The sequence below is a fragment of the Sceloporus occidentalis genome, unplaced genomic scaffold, assembly GCF_023333645.1.
Source record: "Sceloporus occidentalis isolate IW3139 unplaced genomic scaffold, rSceOcc1.0.p SCAF_3, whole genome shotgun sequence".
In the NCBI taxonomy this organism is placed as follows: domain Eukaryota; kingdom Metazoa; phylum Chordata; class Lepidosauria; order Squamata; family Phrynosomatidae; genus Sceloporus; species Sceloporus occidentalis.
In genome coordinates, this window is record NW_028316983.1 from 5591121 (window position 1) to 5610904 (window position 19784).

The window sequence follows — 19784 nt, forward strand, 5'->3', positions numbered from 1 at the left end:
TAGAGTACCGTTGGCGGAAACACCTTCGCTTAAACGACAAGACTCTCCTAGACCAACTGTTAAAGGACTATGGAGAGGCAATACGAGCAACAAAGAATTCGTTCTATGGTGCTCGTATTGCGTCCGCTGAGTCGCGTCCGGCAGAGTTGTTCAGGGTGGTCAGGGAGCTAACTCAGCTCCCTCCCACCCTGAACCAGATCCTTGAACCTTCTAAGGCCTGCTGCGACATGTTTAACAACTTTTTTGTGGATAAAACTTCTCGTATAAGCGAAGGTCTGAACGCCGACATTATAGCAGAACCTAGAGTAGAAGTGTCCAGAGCCTCTGTGGACTATGTTAAACTGGATCAGTTTGAGTTGGTGAGTACCGAGGATGTGGACAAGATCCTCGGAAGTGTTCGGAAAACAACCTGCTCTCTTGATCCCTGCCCCTCGTGGTTAGCAGCCCAGGGGGGACCGGCGGTAACACTGTTGTTACGCCGGATAATTAATACATCTCTGAGGGATGGGCTATTTCCATCGGATCTTAAATTGGCCATTGTAAAACCGATCCTAAAAAAGCCCTCCCTTGACCCCCTGGTTCATAATAATTATCGGCCTGTTTCGCTGCTACCGTTTTTGGGAAAGGTGATCGAGAGGGCGGTTGCGATCCAGCTTCAGGCGGTTTTGGATGAAACGGATTATCTGGACCCATTTCAAACTGGCTTCCGGGCGGGTTACGAGGTTGAGACGGCCATGGTCGCCCTGGTCGATGATCTCCGTCTGGGCATCGACAGGGGAAACGTGTCCCTGTTGGTGCTCTTGGACATCTCAGCGGCTTTCGATACCATAGACCATGGTATTCTTCTGGGGCGCCTGGCAGAGGTGGGGATCGGGGGCACTGCGCTCCAGTGGTTCCGTTCCTACCTCTCCGGGAGGTCCCAGATGGTGCAGCTGGGAGACGTGTGCTCTGATGAGAGGCCCCTTAAAACTGGGGTCCCTCAAGGAGCCATTCTGTCTCCCATGCTATTTAACATTTACATGAAACCGCTGGGAGAGATCATCCGGAGACATGGGGCGCGGGGTTATCAGTACGCTGATGACACCCAAATTATTTTCTCTATGTCTCCGACTGATGCAGTGACCGGGGATGGCGTCTCTCCTCTCGTGGCCTGTCTAGAGTCAGTAATGGGCTGGATGAGGGAAAACCGACTCAAACTGAATCCAGAGAAAACGGAGGTACTAGTGATAGGCTCCCCTGGTCCAAGGAATGGCGGTGGTTCCACCTGTCCTGAACGGGGTCACGCTCCCTGTGAAGGACTCCGTGCGCAGTCTGGGGGTGCTTCTTGACTCGTCGCTTCACCTGACTGCTCAGGTGAATGCGACGGTCAAGAGCACCTGTTATCAGCTTCGGCTGATTCGCCAGCTGCGCCCATACCTGGCCCAGAGGGACCTAGAAACTGTTGTACATGCTCTGGTAACTTCGAGACTGGATTTCTGCAATGTACTCTACATGGGGCAACCCTTATACCAAACTCGGAAGCTGCAAATGGTGCAGAACATGGCAGCCCGGTTGGTCACTGGTGCTCCCAGGACCAACCATATAACACCGGTTCTGAAAGACCTCCATTGGCTGCCCATTCGCTTCCGAGCCCAATATAAGGCGTTGGTAATCACCTATAAAGCCCTAAATGGCTTGGGCCCAGGATACCTGAAGGACCGCCTCTCCCCGTACATTCCGCCTCGCACCCTCAGAACGTCTGGGCAGCAATTACTGAAGGTGCCTGGGGCTAGGTTGGCCTCCACTACACGGAGGTCATTCTCCACAGCTGCCCCAGCTCTTTGGAATACGCTGCCCACCGAGCTCCGCTCGTCTACCACCCTGGCCCAATTCAGGAAGGATTTAAAGACCTTCCTGTTCCAACAGGCATTCCCCGAATAAAATCATGTGGGCCTCCCTCCTCTTCCGTGGCCAAGAGGTTGGGCTATGGGGCTTTTGTTGGTTATTTTCTGTATGATTATTGTATTGTATTTTAACTTTGTTATGATGTGTATGTTGATTGTATTTTAACCCATGTTGTAAGCCGCCCTGATTTCTAGAAGGGCGGGATATAAATAAAATTTTTATTATTATTTATTATTTATTAAGATGGCTGGGGGGTGGGTGGGTCTTGTGTGGCCACTAATGGCCTTGTGGGCCACATGTGGTCCATGACCCACACTTTGCCAAAGTCTGATTTAGAAGCTAGGGCTTGAACTCAGTGTTCTCTGAATCTTGGTTTTCCCTTTCTTTGAAACCACATTTCTAGACCTGGTTGTGAACAAAACATAAATGAACGGAGTGTTAGCTTTAAATGCTAATATTTCAGCCGACATCATCACAGTATTAGCAGCTACGGACGAGGAATGGATGGCCAGAAGCTTATTACAATCCACATTGGTTTTTGAGGAATTGTCAGCAGATTTGCAGACTGAAATTTAAATCCTTGGTCTTTTCAATTAAAAAGAGGTCTAATGGAGCAGGGAATAGGGAAGATCTCTGTGATGCTCAGCAGTTGCTGCCAGTTGGTGTAGGTTACACTATGCTAGATGGACAAATAGAAAAACAGATTCCTTTCATGTTTCTGTCTCTCTCTCTCTCTACCCAGATATTAGAGTTCTTGAAATTAAATGTAATACATTGGATACACCTGTAGGCAATTTTTGCTAAGTTAATGAACATCAGCAGATGTCATAAAACCTAAAATATTTTGCTGTAGCAGGGCTGGAGACAGTATAAAAACTATTCAAGCAACAGTCCAATGTAATCTGCATCTACTCAGCTATGCAAAAAATTCTCAGTGAAACTTCTGAATAAGAAGCTGAGGAGTCACCCCAGAGTCCGCAGTTCTTCAAGGGAAGTATGAATCCTATGGAGAATATTCAAAAACCAGTTTGCGTGTCAGAAAACCCATATGAGGAGAATGCTGGAACAATGAGAACCTTTGCAGATTAGAATTTATTATGCACAAAAGTTGCTGCTTTTTTGCACAGAAAATAGCATTTTCTGTACAGAAAATCATATTCCTGTACAAAAAATGCTGTTCTGCACCAAAATGTGTTGTTGTGTGCCTTCAAATCATTTCCAGCTTGTGGTGACCCTAAGGTCACTATAACCGTGGGGTTGCTCAGATTTGTCAAGAGCAGGTTTGCCATGGCCTTCTTCTGAAGCTGATATAGTGGGACTCAGCCAAGATCAACTAGTAGGTTTCCATGGCTCAGCAGGGATTTAAATCCTGGACTCATAGAGTCCTAGTCCAACACTCAGACCACTATACCATGCTGGCTTATGCCGGGCAAACACTGTGTTGTTCGTTGGTTGTGTTGGCATTCAAGCCATTTAAGACTTTTGGTGATCCTAAGGCAAACCTATCTTGGGGTTTTCTTGGCAGGCTTCTCCAGAAGAGGTTTGCCATTGCGATCCTTTGAGGCTGAAACATACCACATGCAAAACTCTCCCATGCAAAGTCCTGAACAGTGAGCAGTCCTCAACAATTTCACAGCTTTCAAAGACTTTCTCAAAGCATGAAGAAGAAAGCTAAAATTATTCATGGCTGCCTCAAAGAAGGCAAAAATTAGAGAAGAATTATGGTGGACCCTTGGTATCCTCTGGGGTTCGGTTCCAGGATCTCCCTGTGGATGCCAAAATCCGAGGATGCACAAGTCCCATTAAATACATTGGCATGGTAAAATGGTGTCCCTTGTATAAAGTGGCAAAATCAAAGTTTGATTTTTGGACATTTTTTTTAGTTGTTTGAATCCGTGGGTAAAAAATCTGTGGATATGGAGGGCCAACTGTCCATTCCTACCACCTGATACCTTTTAGGCTGAAAGGTTCAGTACACCTTCTGGCCTTCTGCAATGGTGGCGATAGAGAGATGCAGAACTCATAGCAACCGTTCTAGCTAGTAGCAAGTTGCCTTGTTGGCACAGGGAATACGAGGCCAACGTCTGGTCTCCCCTGGCGCCATGCATTCTGCCACTGATTTATCGCTCACTGTGTTTGGGGCAGAGTAAGCAGTTTTAAGGCCTTGATCTGACTGCAAACACTGGTGCCAAGATCGTAGAGCACCTCTAACCATGCTGGAGGCTGTTCTGTCTCCCCCAAACACAAGGCCTTTAGGTTATTTTGTTGACCTGACTGCCATGTTCCTGGAACAGGTTCAGTCAGAGTTAGGCTCTTTAATCATTCTCTCTGTTTTGTGCTGGGGGAGCCGGGTCACTGCTATTAAATGAGAGTTTTCAAACAACTGAGCCAAGTAACTTGCTCACTAACAAGGTAGTGAGGTCAGCATTAGACACAGACGCTCCACAGAGAAAGGTGAAACAAAGCTGAGCGGAAAACACAATATAGATGTATGCATGAGGGAGAGGAGGCAGAGAAGGAGCTGATGTTTTTGAATCAGTCATAGAGAAAGTCGAAGAGCTATAGCAATGCTCTTGGTAACTTCTGAAAGATTTATAGGGGCGATTACCAGCTATCTCTTTCTGAATCTGGTTCTTCCATGCAGTGCCTTAGCTCTACTAGTGCTCGATTGTTGTTGTTGTTGTTGTTGTTGTTGTTGTGTGACTTCAAGTCCTTTCTGATTTATGGCAACCCTAAATCAAACTTATCATGGGGTTTTCCTGGCAAGTTTCCTCAGGAGGGTTTGCCAGTGCTGTCCTACTCTGAGGCTAAGAGAATGTGACTTGACCAAGGTCACCAAGTGGGTTTACCTGGCTGAGAATTAGAACCTTGGTGTCCAGAGCCATAGCCTAAGGTCCAAACCACTGCAGCACACTGGCTGCCTAATGCTCCATACCTTCCAACATTTCACAGATGAAAGCTGGACATATGTAATAATAATAATAATAATAATTATTATTATTTATCTCTGTCCTGCCTCTCCCATAGGATCAAGCAACATCAGTGTGGTCAGGATGGGAACATTATTGGAAGAACATACAAGCTAAGAGATGCTTCAACAGTGTGCTTTTGCCTAACCCTACTAGGGATGGCAAGACTCTGCCCAGTGCCATCACTAGGGCTGGCATTACCCAATGCCGTAACTCATGATGTCAACCCCTCCCCCCCGATCTCCTTCCATACCACACTGTATGGCAATAGTTGTGATGTACACATCTAGTGAAATTGAAATTATACCTTTAAATTACAATATCATGCTCACAGCTTAAATGTATTTACATTTACATAGTTTCACGTGGTTAAAGTGAAAGTTTGTTAAGATGTGATGTTTTTAAATAAGATTTCAAAATAATATTTTAAAATTATATTTCCTCTATTTTCTCCTCCCACTGAGCTTTGCTCCACTCACCTCATCTCTTCTGCTGAGTTCCAGCATTTTAAAGGGACACAGGTGAACAGCACAGCCCATTTCTGCCCAAAGACAGATGTTTGGAGAGCAGTGGTATCACCCCCCCAAAGGGGGTTACCTGGGGAGGCTCACACACCCTGCACCCCCCCCCCGTGACTCCCCTGGCTCTGACCTCTCCTGTCTAGTCCCCCTATTGAGTTACTTGAATGCAAAGTGCAGTGTACATTTAACCTTTCAGCTACTTTTATATTGATGGATTATGACCTCAGTATACGGTGGAGGATTAGTACTTGAGCAATGAGCTCAAAGTATTGGCTCATTGCACCTAACATTGATCCATTTAGATGGATTTTTTTTTTAAAAAGTATAACTACAGTTGGCCCTCTGTTTTTGGGTGGGATCCGTTCTGCCTCCCCCCCATGAGAATGGAGGCTCACATATGTTTAAGCCCCATAGGCTTGAATGGGGTGTGTGCCCATATGCATGGGTGGGGGAGGGCAACAATAAAGAATATAAAGATTAAAAATAAACAGACGTCATCCCTCCACAGATTTCCAAGATCGCGGATCCAAGATCCACAAGTTAAGAGGGGTGACTGTATTTCTTTTCTGGAATTCCGTGTTGGGGGGGGGGATGAGCATGTGCTTTATAGACTATAGCAAAGCCTTTGACCGCACAGATCATGGAGAGCTATGGAATGCTCTTAAAGAAATAGGAGTGCCAACACATCTGATAGTCCTGATGAGGAATCTGTATTTAGGACAAGAGGCTTCAGTTATAACAGAATTTGGAGAAACAGGTGGATTCCCAATTGGCAAAGGGTTCAGGCAAGGCTGCATTTTATCACTCTATCTGTTCAACTTGTATGTAGAAAATATTGTATGAATATTATATGAAGAGCAGGTTTAGATTCAGAAGAAGGATCTAGGTCACCAAGTGAAGATAGGAGGAAAATACATCTACAGTCTAACATATGCGGACAACACCATATTACTAGTGGAAAACATCACGGACTTGGAATGGTTACTAAGGAAGGTCAGAGATGAAATTTGAAATAATTGAAGAGTTCCTGTTAAAGCATCAATCCGAATGATCACTACAGTCTAGAAATAAGAAGACTAAGATTGGAAAGGGAAGCTATAAAGAGCTAGAGAAGATCCTAAAGAGGAAAGACATACAACTGAGCCTTAAAGTCAGAACCGTCCAAGCCATAGTATTCCCCATCAGCATGTATGGATGTGACAGCTGGACTGTGAAGAAAATGGACATGAAAAAGTCAACTCTTTTGAGATGTGGTGCTGGAGAAGAGTGTGAAGGACAGGGGGAAAAAAAAGGGGGGGGGGGTTCCTTGAACAGATCAAGCCCAAAATTTCCCTGAAAGCTAAGATGATGACACAAAGGGTATCGTGCTTTGGCTACACCACGAGAAGGCATAACTCACTCAAAAGGACAATAATGCTAAGAAAGGTGGGAGGCAGTAGAAAGACAGGAAGATCACATGCCAGTTGGCTAGACTCTATTAGGGAGGTCAAAGCTATGAACATACAGGACTTAAGCAGAGCAGTGGAGGATGGAGGACTTGGAGATCTCTCATCTGCAAGGTCACAAAAAGTTGGGGCTGACTCAAGGGCAGTTAACAACAACAGCAACAACAAATTTCTGTGGAGAAAAGGGAGAATTACTTTTAAAATTATAACTTTAATAACTACTACTGGAATGATAAGGATAACTTTAGGAAAGTAAGGGGCTGTGCACATTGCCACAAAAGAGCAACTTGGGGGCAGAGTTGGGGTGTGACATCCAGCTCTGTCCCCAGGATGGCATGATACTGTGTGCCACACTATGCAATGAGCTGTATCACAGCACTCCTCTGGCACTGCATACACACAATGCAGTGCCAAAGAAGTACCATAAAGCCACGCCACTGCAGCTATTTTGCAGCTCCTTTTTGCACCCTGCAAAGGCCAGATTGGGGCTGTGGCAACCGCATGCTGCAGCCCCAACCTGGCTGTAAAAGGGGCAATCTGCACAGCCCCTAACTTTCCAAACCCTGCAACAATACAGGTGATTATCATCAGGAATTTTAATACTGTTAGATCCTGTAACCAACAGAAAAAAAGGAAATCTTTCAATTAGGCCCTGAGAAACATTCAACTTCTCTGTCTCCTTTTCATGATCCAAGCAAAAGTTTCTAGGCATTGGAAAGAGAGCCAGCATGGTATAATGGTTTGAGAATTGGACTAGGACTCCAGGAGACCAGGATTCGAATCACTATGTGACCACAGAAACCCACTTGGTGACCTAGATCAAGTCACACATTCTCTGCCTTAGTCTAGGAAGGCAATGGCAAACCTCCTCTGAACAAATCTTGCCAAGATGACATATAAGGGTTGCAATAAGGTGGAAACCACTTGAAGGCACACAACAACAGAGGGCAGTGACCAAAATGGCGAAGGGTCTGGAAGCCATGCTCTAGGAGAAGAGGCTTAGGGAGCTGGGGATGTTTAGCCTGGAGAAGAGAAGATTAAGAGGTGATATGATAGCCCTGTTTAAATATTTGAAGGGATGTCATATTGAGGATGGAGCAAGCTTGTTTTCTGCTGTTCCAGAGACTAGGACATGAAGCAATAGATTCAGACTACAGAAAAAGAGATACCACTTCAACATTAGGAAGAAGTTCCTGGAGATAAGAGCTATTTGGCAGTGGAACACACTGCCTCCGTGTGTGATGGAGTCTCCTTTTTGGGAGGTTTTTAAACAGAAGCCAGGAGGAGTGCTTTGATTGTGTCTTTCTGCATGGCAGGGGGTTGGACTGGTTGGCTCTTGTGGTCTCTGCAATTCTGTGGTTCTGTACTGGAAAGGCACATGGTTAGCCTGAGAGATTTTGCTGCCTGAGAGCAAGACAAAATGGCTAATTGAATCTGTCTACAGCATTGGCAACTGATAGCATGTCTCACTATACCTAAGAGCAACAGGCTCCTTTAGGGAGGGCAGGGTAGGTTGCATCCATGCCAAGGCTGAGGGCACTGGCTGAAGTGGGCAGCAATAGTAGTGCTTCTCCAGTTCTCCAGGTGGTGGAGACAAAGGTCCAGATGACTGGATCAGGAGGAAATTTTAATTTTTAATTTAACTTTTTTAAAAATGGATTTCAGATTGGGCAACTTCTGCAGGTCCAGAGCCAAAATTCTACCCTGGAAGCCTGCAGGGGCTGCAAGTAGTGTCAAAAATAACTGGTGAAAATTGCAAAAACAGAAATGGTTGCAAGTCCAGTTCTGGTTTGGATGTTACATGGAGTAGGGGGTGACTGCAACCAATTTGAAAGCTGCATTTCCACTCCTGGAGAGGTTATTCAATGGAGTGTAACTACTGCAAAGTGTGTGTGTGTAGAGGGGGGGGGGGCAAAATAAGAGCTTTGAAAACACACACAAAGAATTCTGCCCTTTCAAACCAAATTTTGCTTCTGACCCCAAATTTCTGGAATTGCAGGGTGAGGCACTGAAAATCATTTTCTAAATGTTTAAGTTGCATTTTAAGTTACCTCTATGTTACAAATGTTCAGGAATGGAGGAAAATTGCATTGTTGTTGATGTGTTCAAGTCGTTTCCAACATATAGAATCATAGAATCATAGAGTTGGAAGAGACCGCAAGGGCCATCCAGTCCAACCCCCTGCCATGCAGGAAATCCAGATCAAAGCATCCCCGACAGATGGCCATCCAGCCTCTGTTTGAAGACCTCCAAGGAGGGATACTCCACTACACTCCTAGGAAGTGTGTTCCACTGTCAAACAGCCCTTACTGTCCAGAAGTTCCTCCTAATGTTGAGCTGGAATCTCTTTTCCTGTGGCTTGCATCAATTATTCCATGTTCTAGTCTCTGGAGCAGCAGAAAACAAGCTTGCTCCCTCCTCAGTATGACATCCCTTCAAATATTTAAACAGGGCTATCATATCACCTCTTAACCTTCTCTTCTCCAGGCTAAACATACCCAGCTCCCTAAGTCGTTCCTCGTAGGGCATGGTTTCCAGACCTTTCACCATTTTAGTCGCCCTCCTTTGGACACGCTCCAGTTTCTCAATGTCCTTTTTGAATTGTGGCGCCCAGAACTGGACACAATATTCCAGGTGGGGCCTGACCAGAGCAGAATATAGTGGCACTCTTACTTCCCTTGATCTAGACACTATACTTCTATTGATGCAGCCTAAAATCACATTGGCCTTGTTAGCTGCTGCATCGCACTGTTGACTCATGTTCAACTTGTGGTCTACTTGGACTCCTAGATCCCCTTCACATGTTGTCTCCTTAAGCCAGGTGTCCCCCATCCTATATTTGTGCATTTCATTTTTTCACCCTAAGTGCAATATGGTGACCTGAAGGGAAATCTATCACAGGGGTTTCTTGGCAAGTTTCTCCAGAAATGGCATTGCCATTCTCTGAATCTGAGAGAGTGTGACTGACCAACGTCACCCAGTGGGCTTCATGGCTCAGCAGGGATTTGAACTTTCATCTCCAGGGCCATAGTCTGACATTTAAGCCACATTGGCTCACTACACTCCCATGCCCTCCAACATTTCACAGATGGAAACCGGGACACATTGGCCAAACAACACCAGAGAGTGGTCAAGATGGCAAGGAGGATAGCGAGCTAGGAGAGGCTGCAGCAGTTTGCTTTTGCTTGAGTCTACAGGGAAAGGCAAGATTTTATCCCTTGCTCCTCTCTCTCTCCTGCTGTGTTGGGTGCAAATTACCTTTGCACTTAGCAAGTGTACAGCAATAGAAGCAAGTCAAAGACAAGTGGGGAAAGTAGGAGGAGGAGTAAGAAACTGGGGCATTTTAAGAGCCACTGAAAAAGGTAGGGTGTCAGAAAAGTAACTGGGACAATCCCTGGCAAATGAGGATAGTTGGAGGGTATGCACTCTGTTGCCCCTCAGGAAGAAGGCAATCCAGGGGACTCTTGAGCCATGGAGAAATGCAAAAGCAGCTTGTATCCAAAGAAAGCAGCTGGAAAATAGTTAGGTGTCAGGTTTTCCCATTTCCTGTCCCAGCTGCTTGATCCAAGGAGGCATCATGCTATTTAAGGCCTATTTTAAAATATTCCTACTGCCAGAGCAGCCTGTGGGAGGCTTTCTGCTTTCTTCATATCAAAATGTATTCAGCACCACAGGCCAAAATTTAAGTCTTTTTTAAAAAATCATAACAAAGGGCACAGCTCCAGCAGCTTCGCCTGCCACAAGGTCAGCTTCTTCCCTGAACTTTTGATATTTGGCAGCAGGAATTCGGAGTATCTTTAGCTGAGGAGCTTAGGAGCATTTTTTAAAGACTTGTACTTCTCTCTCTTCATTTTTCTTTTTGTTTTCCATTAATACAAATGCAAACAGTCCTTCCCAAAGGTGTTTCAAGTCAAGATCCTGAAAATAGAAAACGTCCTTAACACGAGGCATTCAGTCAGAAAAAGGACAAATAGCACAAAACCAAAAGAAAAAAAAATGTTTTTGCAAATGCCCCAGAAAATGGGAGCACAGGAGGGGAAAATCATAGAACAATTTGCTGTAGGCAACACCTCCAAAATCTCCATGTGGCTTTGTCTGATGTTTCTGTCTCTGTCGGTGTCTGAACTTCAGTTTGTTCTTTGGATTCTCCTTTTCAGGCACTTCTTGACTGACGTTCAACCCTGAGCAGACTGCCTTTTGCATTTAGATCCTGGATTGCTACAGCCACACTCCTGATCTTCGGGGTAGAACTCAGAGAAATAGCTGCATTAGTCTGTAATATAAGCGTGCAAAGGAATCTCATAGCAACTTTGAGACTAATGGAGGGCAAGAAGCTGTAGCACAAGCTTTCGCAGACTTGGTCTAATTCTTCAGATGCATGGAGTGAACTGCTGCCCAGGAAAAACCTTTAGAATCAGATGGTATAAATAGCCATAGAAATGCAAAAACTTGTGGGTATGGTGATGTGGTGACAAGCAGTGGCTTCCCTGCCCAGGTGTCACCCAGTGCAGGGAGGTGTGGCTTCCAGGGGCAGGGCCAAAAAGGCACTTGCCTACCTTGCTGCTGCAGTGCATAGAATTGCACCACAACAGCGAAGTTCGGTTTTAACTATGCTTGTTGATATCATAGCCCTGATTACCATATATACTCATCTATAAGTCTAAAATATTATGCACAAAAATTGACCCCAAAATTCCAAGTCAACTCATTTATGAATCAGTATGGTAATGTGATAGCAGCTCTTTCAGATTTCCCCACACGGTCAGGAAAAGAGTTTCTTTTTCTCTTGATTGATTGTTAAATAAACAGAGTCTTTCTCCTGCCTGCTTAGGCTGCTGAGGTCAATTGAAATGCTGAAGCAAAAAGCCTCAGTTAGAGTCTCTTTTGCTGCACGCACGCATGCACGCACGCACGCACACATACACACACATACACACACTGAAGGAGTCTCCAAGTTTTACCCTTGACATACCCACAGGGCATGGTAAAATCCATAATTTTGGCCCCCAAACCTTCCCTGGACTTATACATGAGGTCAACTTATAGTTGAGCATATAGGGTAAATATTTGAAGGAATGTCATATTGAAGATGGAGCAAGCTTGTTTTCTGCTGTTCCGAGATTAGGACATGGAGCAATGGATGCAAATTACAGGAAAAGAGATTCTACCACAACATTAGGAAGAATTTCCCAAGAGTAAAAGTTTTTGACAGGAGACACATGCCTTTGGAGTGAGGTGGAATTTTTTAAACAGAGGCTGAATGGCCATCTTTGGAGGTTTTTAAACAGAGCTGTCTGTTGGGGTTGCTTTGATTGTGAATTCCTGCATGGCAGAATGAGTTGGACTGTATGGCTCTTGTGGTCTCTTCCAACTCTATGGCCCCATTCAGACTCGCCCATTTGCGCTGGATGGAACTGGGCAAATTCAGTCCCCCCCCCCCCCGAATCCCCTCGGAAGCAAGTGCCCACTAATAATTTACCTCAACCAGAGTAATTAAACCCTGAATGCCCTTGCAGCTCTTCTGGAGAGTTCACATTTGCGGAACTGGTTTAAAATGAAGGCGCCTTTGCTGTCAATCAAATTCAGTTCCGCTTTCGTCAAGGTGCCGTTTCTTACAGCATTTGGGCAATCGGATGTGTGCTTCCCCCCTCCTTTAAAAAAAAACAGGCGGGAGTGTGTGCATATTTTGTCAAATTTAAAAATCTTCAGGTATGTGTTTGTGTGTGTGTGTTGTGTGTATTTGGGTCACTACAGATTATGGATCTTCCCTTGCCTCTGTTTTCAACCACAAAATGCAATCTAATGCCATCTCTGCACCCTCCCTCCTTACTACCCCAGAATGCCTAATACACAAGCAATAATAATAATAATAATAATAATAATAATAATAATAATTTCCTCACCCCAAATGGCATCTCTGCATCCTTTGCTTTCCCTCATTGCCACCCCAGAATTCTTTACAGACAGTAACAAAAGCATTCTGTATCAATTTGCCAAATTGAAAGAGAAACATTTGTAACATTCGCATTGTAGCATTCGCCTATAAAATGTAGAAAAAAAAGCCTTTTGCAAAGTGTGTATTGGGAGCAAGGAAATGAAAGGGAAAGTAGCACAAGCAGACACATATTCTATCTATATATGTATCTATCTGTAGCAAAAAGCATGCGCATAGTCTGTAAAAAAATAAAATAAAAAGAGAAAGTTGCCTGCGAGAGCGGAGGCTTGCTCCATTCCCTGCCCTCCCTCTGACCTACCCTGAATTGACCCTTTATCCGGCTCCTTCCTCCTCCTCCTCCTCCTCCTGCTCTCCTGTTACCCTGATTCTGCCCTTGGCATCCCCGGCTCCATCCGTCATCCCGATTGCCCTTGGTACCCATCCTCCAGCTCCTTCCATCTCCTCCTCCATCACCTGATGCTGCCCTCCATGGCACCCTTCTTTCCCCCGGCTTCATCCTCCTCCTCCTCCTCCCCCATCCCTCCATGTAGGAGAGGCATGTTCTGCCCTCTGCCCTTTTACAGCTTTTACTCTGCTTCCAAATGACGTGCACTAAGGCTCATTTGCCCCTCAACGGGTGTGAAAGCCTCGGATTCACTTGCGGGAGATTCAGGGTGAATATGAACTTCCTGTGATTAATCCGGGTTCTGATCTGGGGTAAAATGTAATCTAAATGGCCCCTAAGAGTATAAAAGAAGGACAAAGACAGGGGAAAAGTTGTTTCCTGAGGCCAAGGTAGTAGGTGGAAGGAGTTTTGGAATGTGATCTGTGCAGGCTGGAAACAAGAAAGATGTGATAAACTGGCTAAGAGCATCCTCATGAATCTGAGGTATTAACCAGTGTTATAATATGTATAGTGTGCCAGGAAACCATTGTTCAAACCACTCTTGATGGATTTGTGGATATATTCTAATTCAGCTATTTCTCTTTCCAATCTTCCTTGGTAGGTTGTTGTTGTTGTTCAAGGACTGCCGTCTTGAGATCAGAGATGGTATAGACTAACTGTGAAGAAGAAGTTGGTAGCATTAGCTTTTGTAGATTAGCTTCATCAGATGCATGGAATGAACCACCATTTTAAATATCTGAAGGAATGTCAGGTACAAAATGGAGAGAGCTTTTTCTCCCTGCTGCTGTTGAGGCTGTTACAGTCTCCCCTCCATATCCACTAATTCAACCATCCAAGGCTTCAATATATATATATATATATATATATATATATATATATATATATATATGTCATTCAACAGTGGAATAGACTACATTGGAGAGTGGACCTTCTTCTTTGGAGATCTTTAAACGGAGGTTGGAGGCCCACATTTTGGAAATGGTTTAGTGGTATATTCCTGCAGGGAAGGGCATTGGACAGGATGGCCTTCACCGTTCTTTACAGCTCAATGATTCTGTGATCTAAGATGGGGGCTAGGTGGACCTTTGTTGTCACCAATAGGGAGATGGCTTGTCCTATGCCTAGCAGTGGTGGGTTGATAGTCAGGTGAGAACAAGGCTTTAGGAGGAGCACAAGAGAGAATGACAGGAGAGCATCTAGCAATTTTGAACCCAATTAGGATTCACCCTTCACCACTCTCTTCCAGCTCACCTACCCTGAGAATAGGCATATTCACATTTGTAACTCCAGCGTGAATATTCATTTCCACCTAATGAATATTCCAATCTGCAACTGCAGCAAAACCTCAACAATCTGAATTAATTGTTCAAAAAATAAAATCAGGCGTATCTGAATCAAATGTAAATGGAGCTAAATCAATTAAAATTAACACAGTTGATAATGTATTACTTTAGTTAATTAATTTTAATTATTGTATACCTACCATGAGGAGCTGTTTTGAAATCTTCCCCAGAAGGGACGTAGAGGGGGATTTCTCTTTGAAAACTCTACCGTGAGCATAGATTTTAAGGAGTTGTTTGGCTTTTCTTTTCTTTTCTTATTTTTTAATGCATAGAGATTGCAGGAAAATACAGATTTCTGCTGAACAGACAGCTGGGTCTGGGTCTGAGAAAAACTATGACTGGTTTGAAAGGAATGGGCTAAAAAAAGTTTCCCCCCCTATGGATATACTATTCATATTTTGTATCCCTTTCAGTTTTGCATGTGTTGATTCACACATCTGCTCTGTCTCATTTTCACATTATTTTATTTTATTTTTTACATCTGCATGAAAAAATTAAGCATGTGTTTGTAGTCATTTAAAGGTGGTTGCTGTCACCATTACCATTAGATTTATACATAATCTTTCCTGGGGATGGAAAGATTATTCAAAAATAAGTGAAATAAGGTCAAATGATTGTCAGTAGAACCTGATGAGAAAAATCCTGGACTGATGTGAATCTTTGCAATTCATGACTTATTCTGCTGAAATTTTCATGTGGTTGTTTTGCACAGAAAACACCATCTTCTTCGCAGGAATCAGCACTTACAATGCAGAAAGTTTGTGTATTCTGTATATCTACACAGATATATTATTTCTTGCATAGAAAATGCTGTTTCTTGCACAGATAATGCTGTGCTTAGGGACCTATTCTGTACAAAATTTGCACAAAACCCAGCATTTTCTGCACAGAAAACAGATTTGTCTGAAAGAGCATATAATATTCCACCCAGAAAATGTTGCTTCCCGTGCAGAAAACATTTTCTAGGCAAGATAGCAGCCTCATGCCAAATTTGCACCATGTCTCAAGTTGCAAATAAATTTTGAAAGGTGTGCAGTTATTTAAGATTTTTTTTCCACAATGGGAAGAAAACTGTTAAAGGCGGGATACAGACTGCCCAAAAAGGGCGATCTCCTGCCGCCCTGGTTTGTTCCGCGAGGGAGCTGCAGTGGCCAAACTGCATGGCTCCGTCGCAGAACAAAACGAACCCACAAAAAGCAGGTTCTTCTTGCGGCGCACTTGTGATGCCTCAATGCGCCAATGGCACACTTGTGGTGTCAAAAGCATGCCGGGACGTGCGGATGCTAGGTGTCCATCACGTCAAAATAGATTGAAAATAGACAGGGCACTGCTATTTTTCGCTCCCAGTACGTACTAGGGTTAGCCTAATATGTACTAGGGTTAGAGAGCATGTGAATGGTGTGTGCTCCCAAACCCTACTGCCACCGCCGTCACGCTACAAAATGGAGGTATGTATCCCACCGAAATTACTGATTGTTTCCTTTGAGAAGAAAATTAATGGAGAATTAAACTGTTATTTCCTTTCTAGGATCCAGGAGGTTCCTAGATCAGAAATGGTCCAATAATACAATCTATTTTCAATCTATTTTCTTTTCTCGCAATCATAAACATATACAGTGGGCTATGGGCACAGGACCCCCGTGAAAGTGGAAAAACTGCAAATAAAAATCATAGAATCATAGAATCATAGAGTTGGAAGACACCACTAGGGCCATCCAGCCCAACCCCATTCTGCCATGCAGGAACCCGCCATCAAAGCATCCCTGACAGATGGCCACCCAATATATCACTATTTCTTTCTTTTGTTTTTAAGCTGGGAAAATAACACTCTAGGAACCTCTAGGCCCTCCAGTGAAACTCTATGGTCAATGTCTGGCAAAATTGTGTTGGAGAACCTAGAGGGTCCTAGAGAGAATATAACTGATTCATCACCAAATGCATCTGAGGAAGTAGACTGAAGTCTACGAAAGCTTCTGCTGTCAACTTCTTTCTTTCAGTGAGTCTCAAAAGGTGCTACAAGATCACTCTACATACTAGATAGAATATATCAAACCCACAAATAAACAAATCCACAAAAGTCAAAGCTGCAAATGCGGAGGACTGACAGTATTCTCACATTTTACCCCAAAATCAGCATTTTACCTGCATTTTGATATGTTGTTTGAGCCAAGAACTTCAGCCATTCTTTTTTTCAATGTCTGTAAAAAAATGCATTCAGTGTGATATCCAAACGGCATAAATATTCCAGTCTGCACATTAGTAGTTAGAGATATGTAGATCTGGTCAGTTTGCAGCAAAGCATGTAGAGAGAAAAAAAAATCATTGAGCATCCCTATTCAAGGTAGATTTTTCCAGTATGAACCTGCTGGGCAATGTATTCAGAGTATATATGCAAGCCTATGAATATACTTCATTCCTCCCCAGTGGTTCTCAGATCTCCTGCCAAGAGGCAGAAGCTGTTGGAGAGATCAGCAGCAGGCAGGGCAAGGAGGCTTCACCTTATGAAGGACAACAACACCGACTGTCCCCTTTGCTGCATTTTTGAATATACTGTATTGCAAGCTGGCTCAAGAATTTCACTTAGTAGGAAAGCGGTACATTTTTCAAACAAATGAACCACAATACACAATACACAAACACATATATATCCTTCCTCTGGGAACTGACAGTGTGATAAATAGAATGATAAATTCTCTCGAGGATAGACAGAATGTTCTTAGACAGAACGATAAATAGGGGTGGAGGGAATCTGTCTGCTTTTGATCCGTATCGCTTTTGCATGTGTTCACTCAATAGCAGTGGCAGCTTGTGTGACTCCCCTGTGAGTGGAACAGTAAATTCAGCCCAGGTTTTGCTCCAAAGGAACTAGTTTGGGACCTAGTTTGAACCTAGTTTGAGAGTGGGGAGCTCAACCATTTGGATCTCAAGGGATGTAGTAGGCCCATTAAATTCTGCCTGGAGTACTGCATTCAGTTCTGGATGCCTCATTTTAAGAAGGATATAGATTTTAAGATTTTAAGAAGGATATATACAAGTTGGAGGAGATTCAGAGAAGGATGATAAGAGGTATGGAGAACAAAACATAAGTGGAAAGCTTGAAGGATCTGGGCATGTTCAGCTTGGTGAAGAGAAGATGGAGGGGTAACATGATTGCCCCCTTTAAATATCTCAAGGGCTGGTACAGAGAGGAGTGGGCAAGTTTGTTCTCTGCTGTTTTAGGTTCCAGGAGCATAGATTTCACTTGAATACTAGAAGGAACGTCTTGATGATAAGAGTAATTTGGCAATGGAACCAATTGCCTTGGTAGGGTTTGGTCTTCTCTATTTGGAATACCATTCTGTTCTGCTTTGGTCAGGCCTCACCTATAAAACTGTGTCCAGTTTTGGCCACCATGATTCAAGAAGGATGTTGACAAGCTGGAGCATGTCCAGAGGAGTGTGACCAAAATGGTGAAATGTCTGGAACGCCATGACCTATGAGAAGCAACATAAGGAGCGGTGTATGTTTAGCCTGGAGAACAAAAGGTTAAGAGGTGATATGATAGCCCTTTTTAAGTATTTGAAAAGATGTATACTGAGGTACAGCAAGTCTGTTTTCTGCAGCTCCAGAGAACAGGACCCAAAGCAATGGATTCAAACTGCAGGAAAAGAGATGCCACCTCAGCATTAGGAAGCACTTCCCAACAATAAGAGATGTTTGACAGTGGAAAATCCTGCCTTGGTGGAGTCTCTTTTGCAGATTTTCAAACAGAGGATGGATGGCCATCTGCTGAGCTTGTTTTAATTGTATCTTTCTGCGGTTGGACTGGATGACTCTTTTGGTCTCTTCCAACTGTATGATCCTATGGTTCTGTGGATAGACTACAATTCCCAACATCCCTCACCATTATCAGTGCTGACGGGACCTGCCACCCAATAACATTTTGAGGACCACAGGCTGTCCAGCTCTTATATAAACACCATATTTGTCATTTCTGGGTTTATTGCACAGTTGCCAGTACCATCATCTGTTTATTTATATGCTGCTTTTCCAGGGTAAACCATGCTCACAGCAGCAGGACAATTACCATGTTAAGAAGCAACATTTCAAGATGATTCAGTCGCAATCACTAGACAACAAAATTTAAATAATCATACCAATAGCAATAAATATGCATTAGGATCCAGTAATCTGGATGCCTTAATGTAATATTGATTGGAATGTTAATAAACATACTTGAAGCCCTGCTAATTAAGAAACCGCTCATTATTCATACAAAGACCTAACCATCCAAATGCCAAAAACACAATCTAAAAAGACTTAAAAATAATATATCTTATCCCTGACCCCCTGCAGCAACAGCCCAGGCAGAAGAAGGGAATACGTGGCTCTCCAGATGTTATTGGACTGCAGATTCCATCCGCTTGAGACAACATAGCCAGACAAAATTCCAAGATCTTCAGGGAGGGCTTTTTCTTGATCCCACCACCTTCATGGGTTTCTCAGTGGATTCTCCCAGACTGTGGAACTCCCTTCCTAAGCAGATCGAGTTGGCTCATTTCCTGCTCTCTTTCCACTGGCAGGCTATTGTTGTTGTCGTCGTGTGTCTTCAAGTTGTTTCTGACTTATAGTGACCCTAAGGCGAACCTATCATGGAGTTTTCTTTGCAAGATATGTTCAGAGGAGGTGTGCCATTGCCTTCTCCTGAGGCTGAGAGCATGTGACTTGCTCAAGATCACCCAGTGGGTTTCATGGCCAAGTTGGAAATTGAACACGGGTCGATTTTCCAAAGTCGTCATCCAACACTCAAACCACAACATCATGGAAGCAGGTTAAGACCTTTTTATATTGGCAAGGTGTTGACTGATTTTAATCAGACGGCAAAATAGTATTCCAAATGATTTTAATAACATTTAACCCTATTTTGAAATGTGATTTCAACTGTTTGTGTGCTGGAATGGATGTTCAATAGTTTTTCAGCTTCTGTATTTTTTTTACATTTTTAGCTAAACTTTCATTTTAAATTTTGTCAGGTGACTTGGGACCCTTGGCAAGAGAAAGGAAGGGTATAGAATGAATGAATGAACGGATTAATGAATGATCATAAACAGAAGTATGTAGTGGATCCCATATCAGTGGATTGGGGAGTCTGCTCCAGGTTTTCCAAATTAGTCAAGTACCTTGGACAGTAATTTTGTAAAGCATGGAGAAAAACATGGATTCATGACTCCACGCATATGGGACCTATCAACTCCCATTTATAATGGGAGGTGCATTAAAAGAGCCACACACTCACTATTCT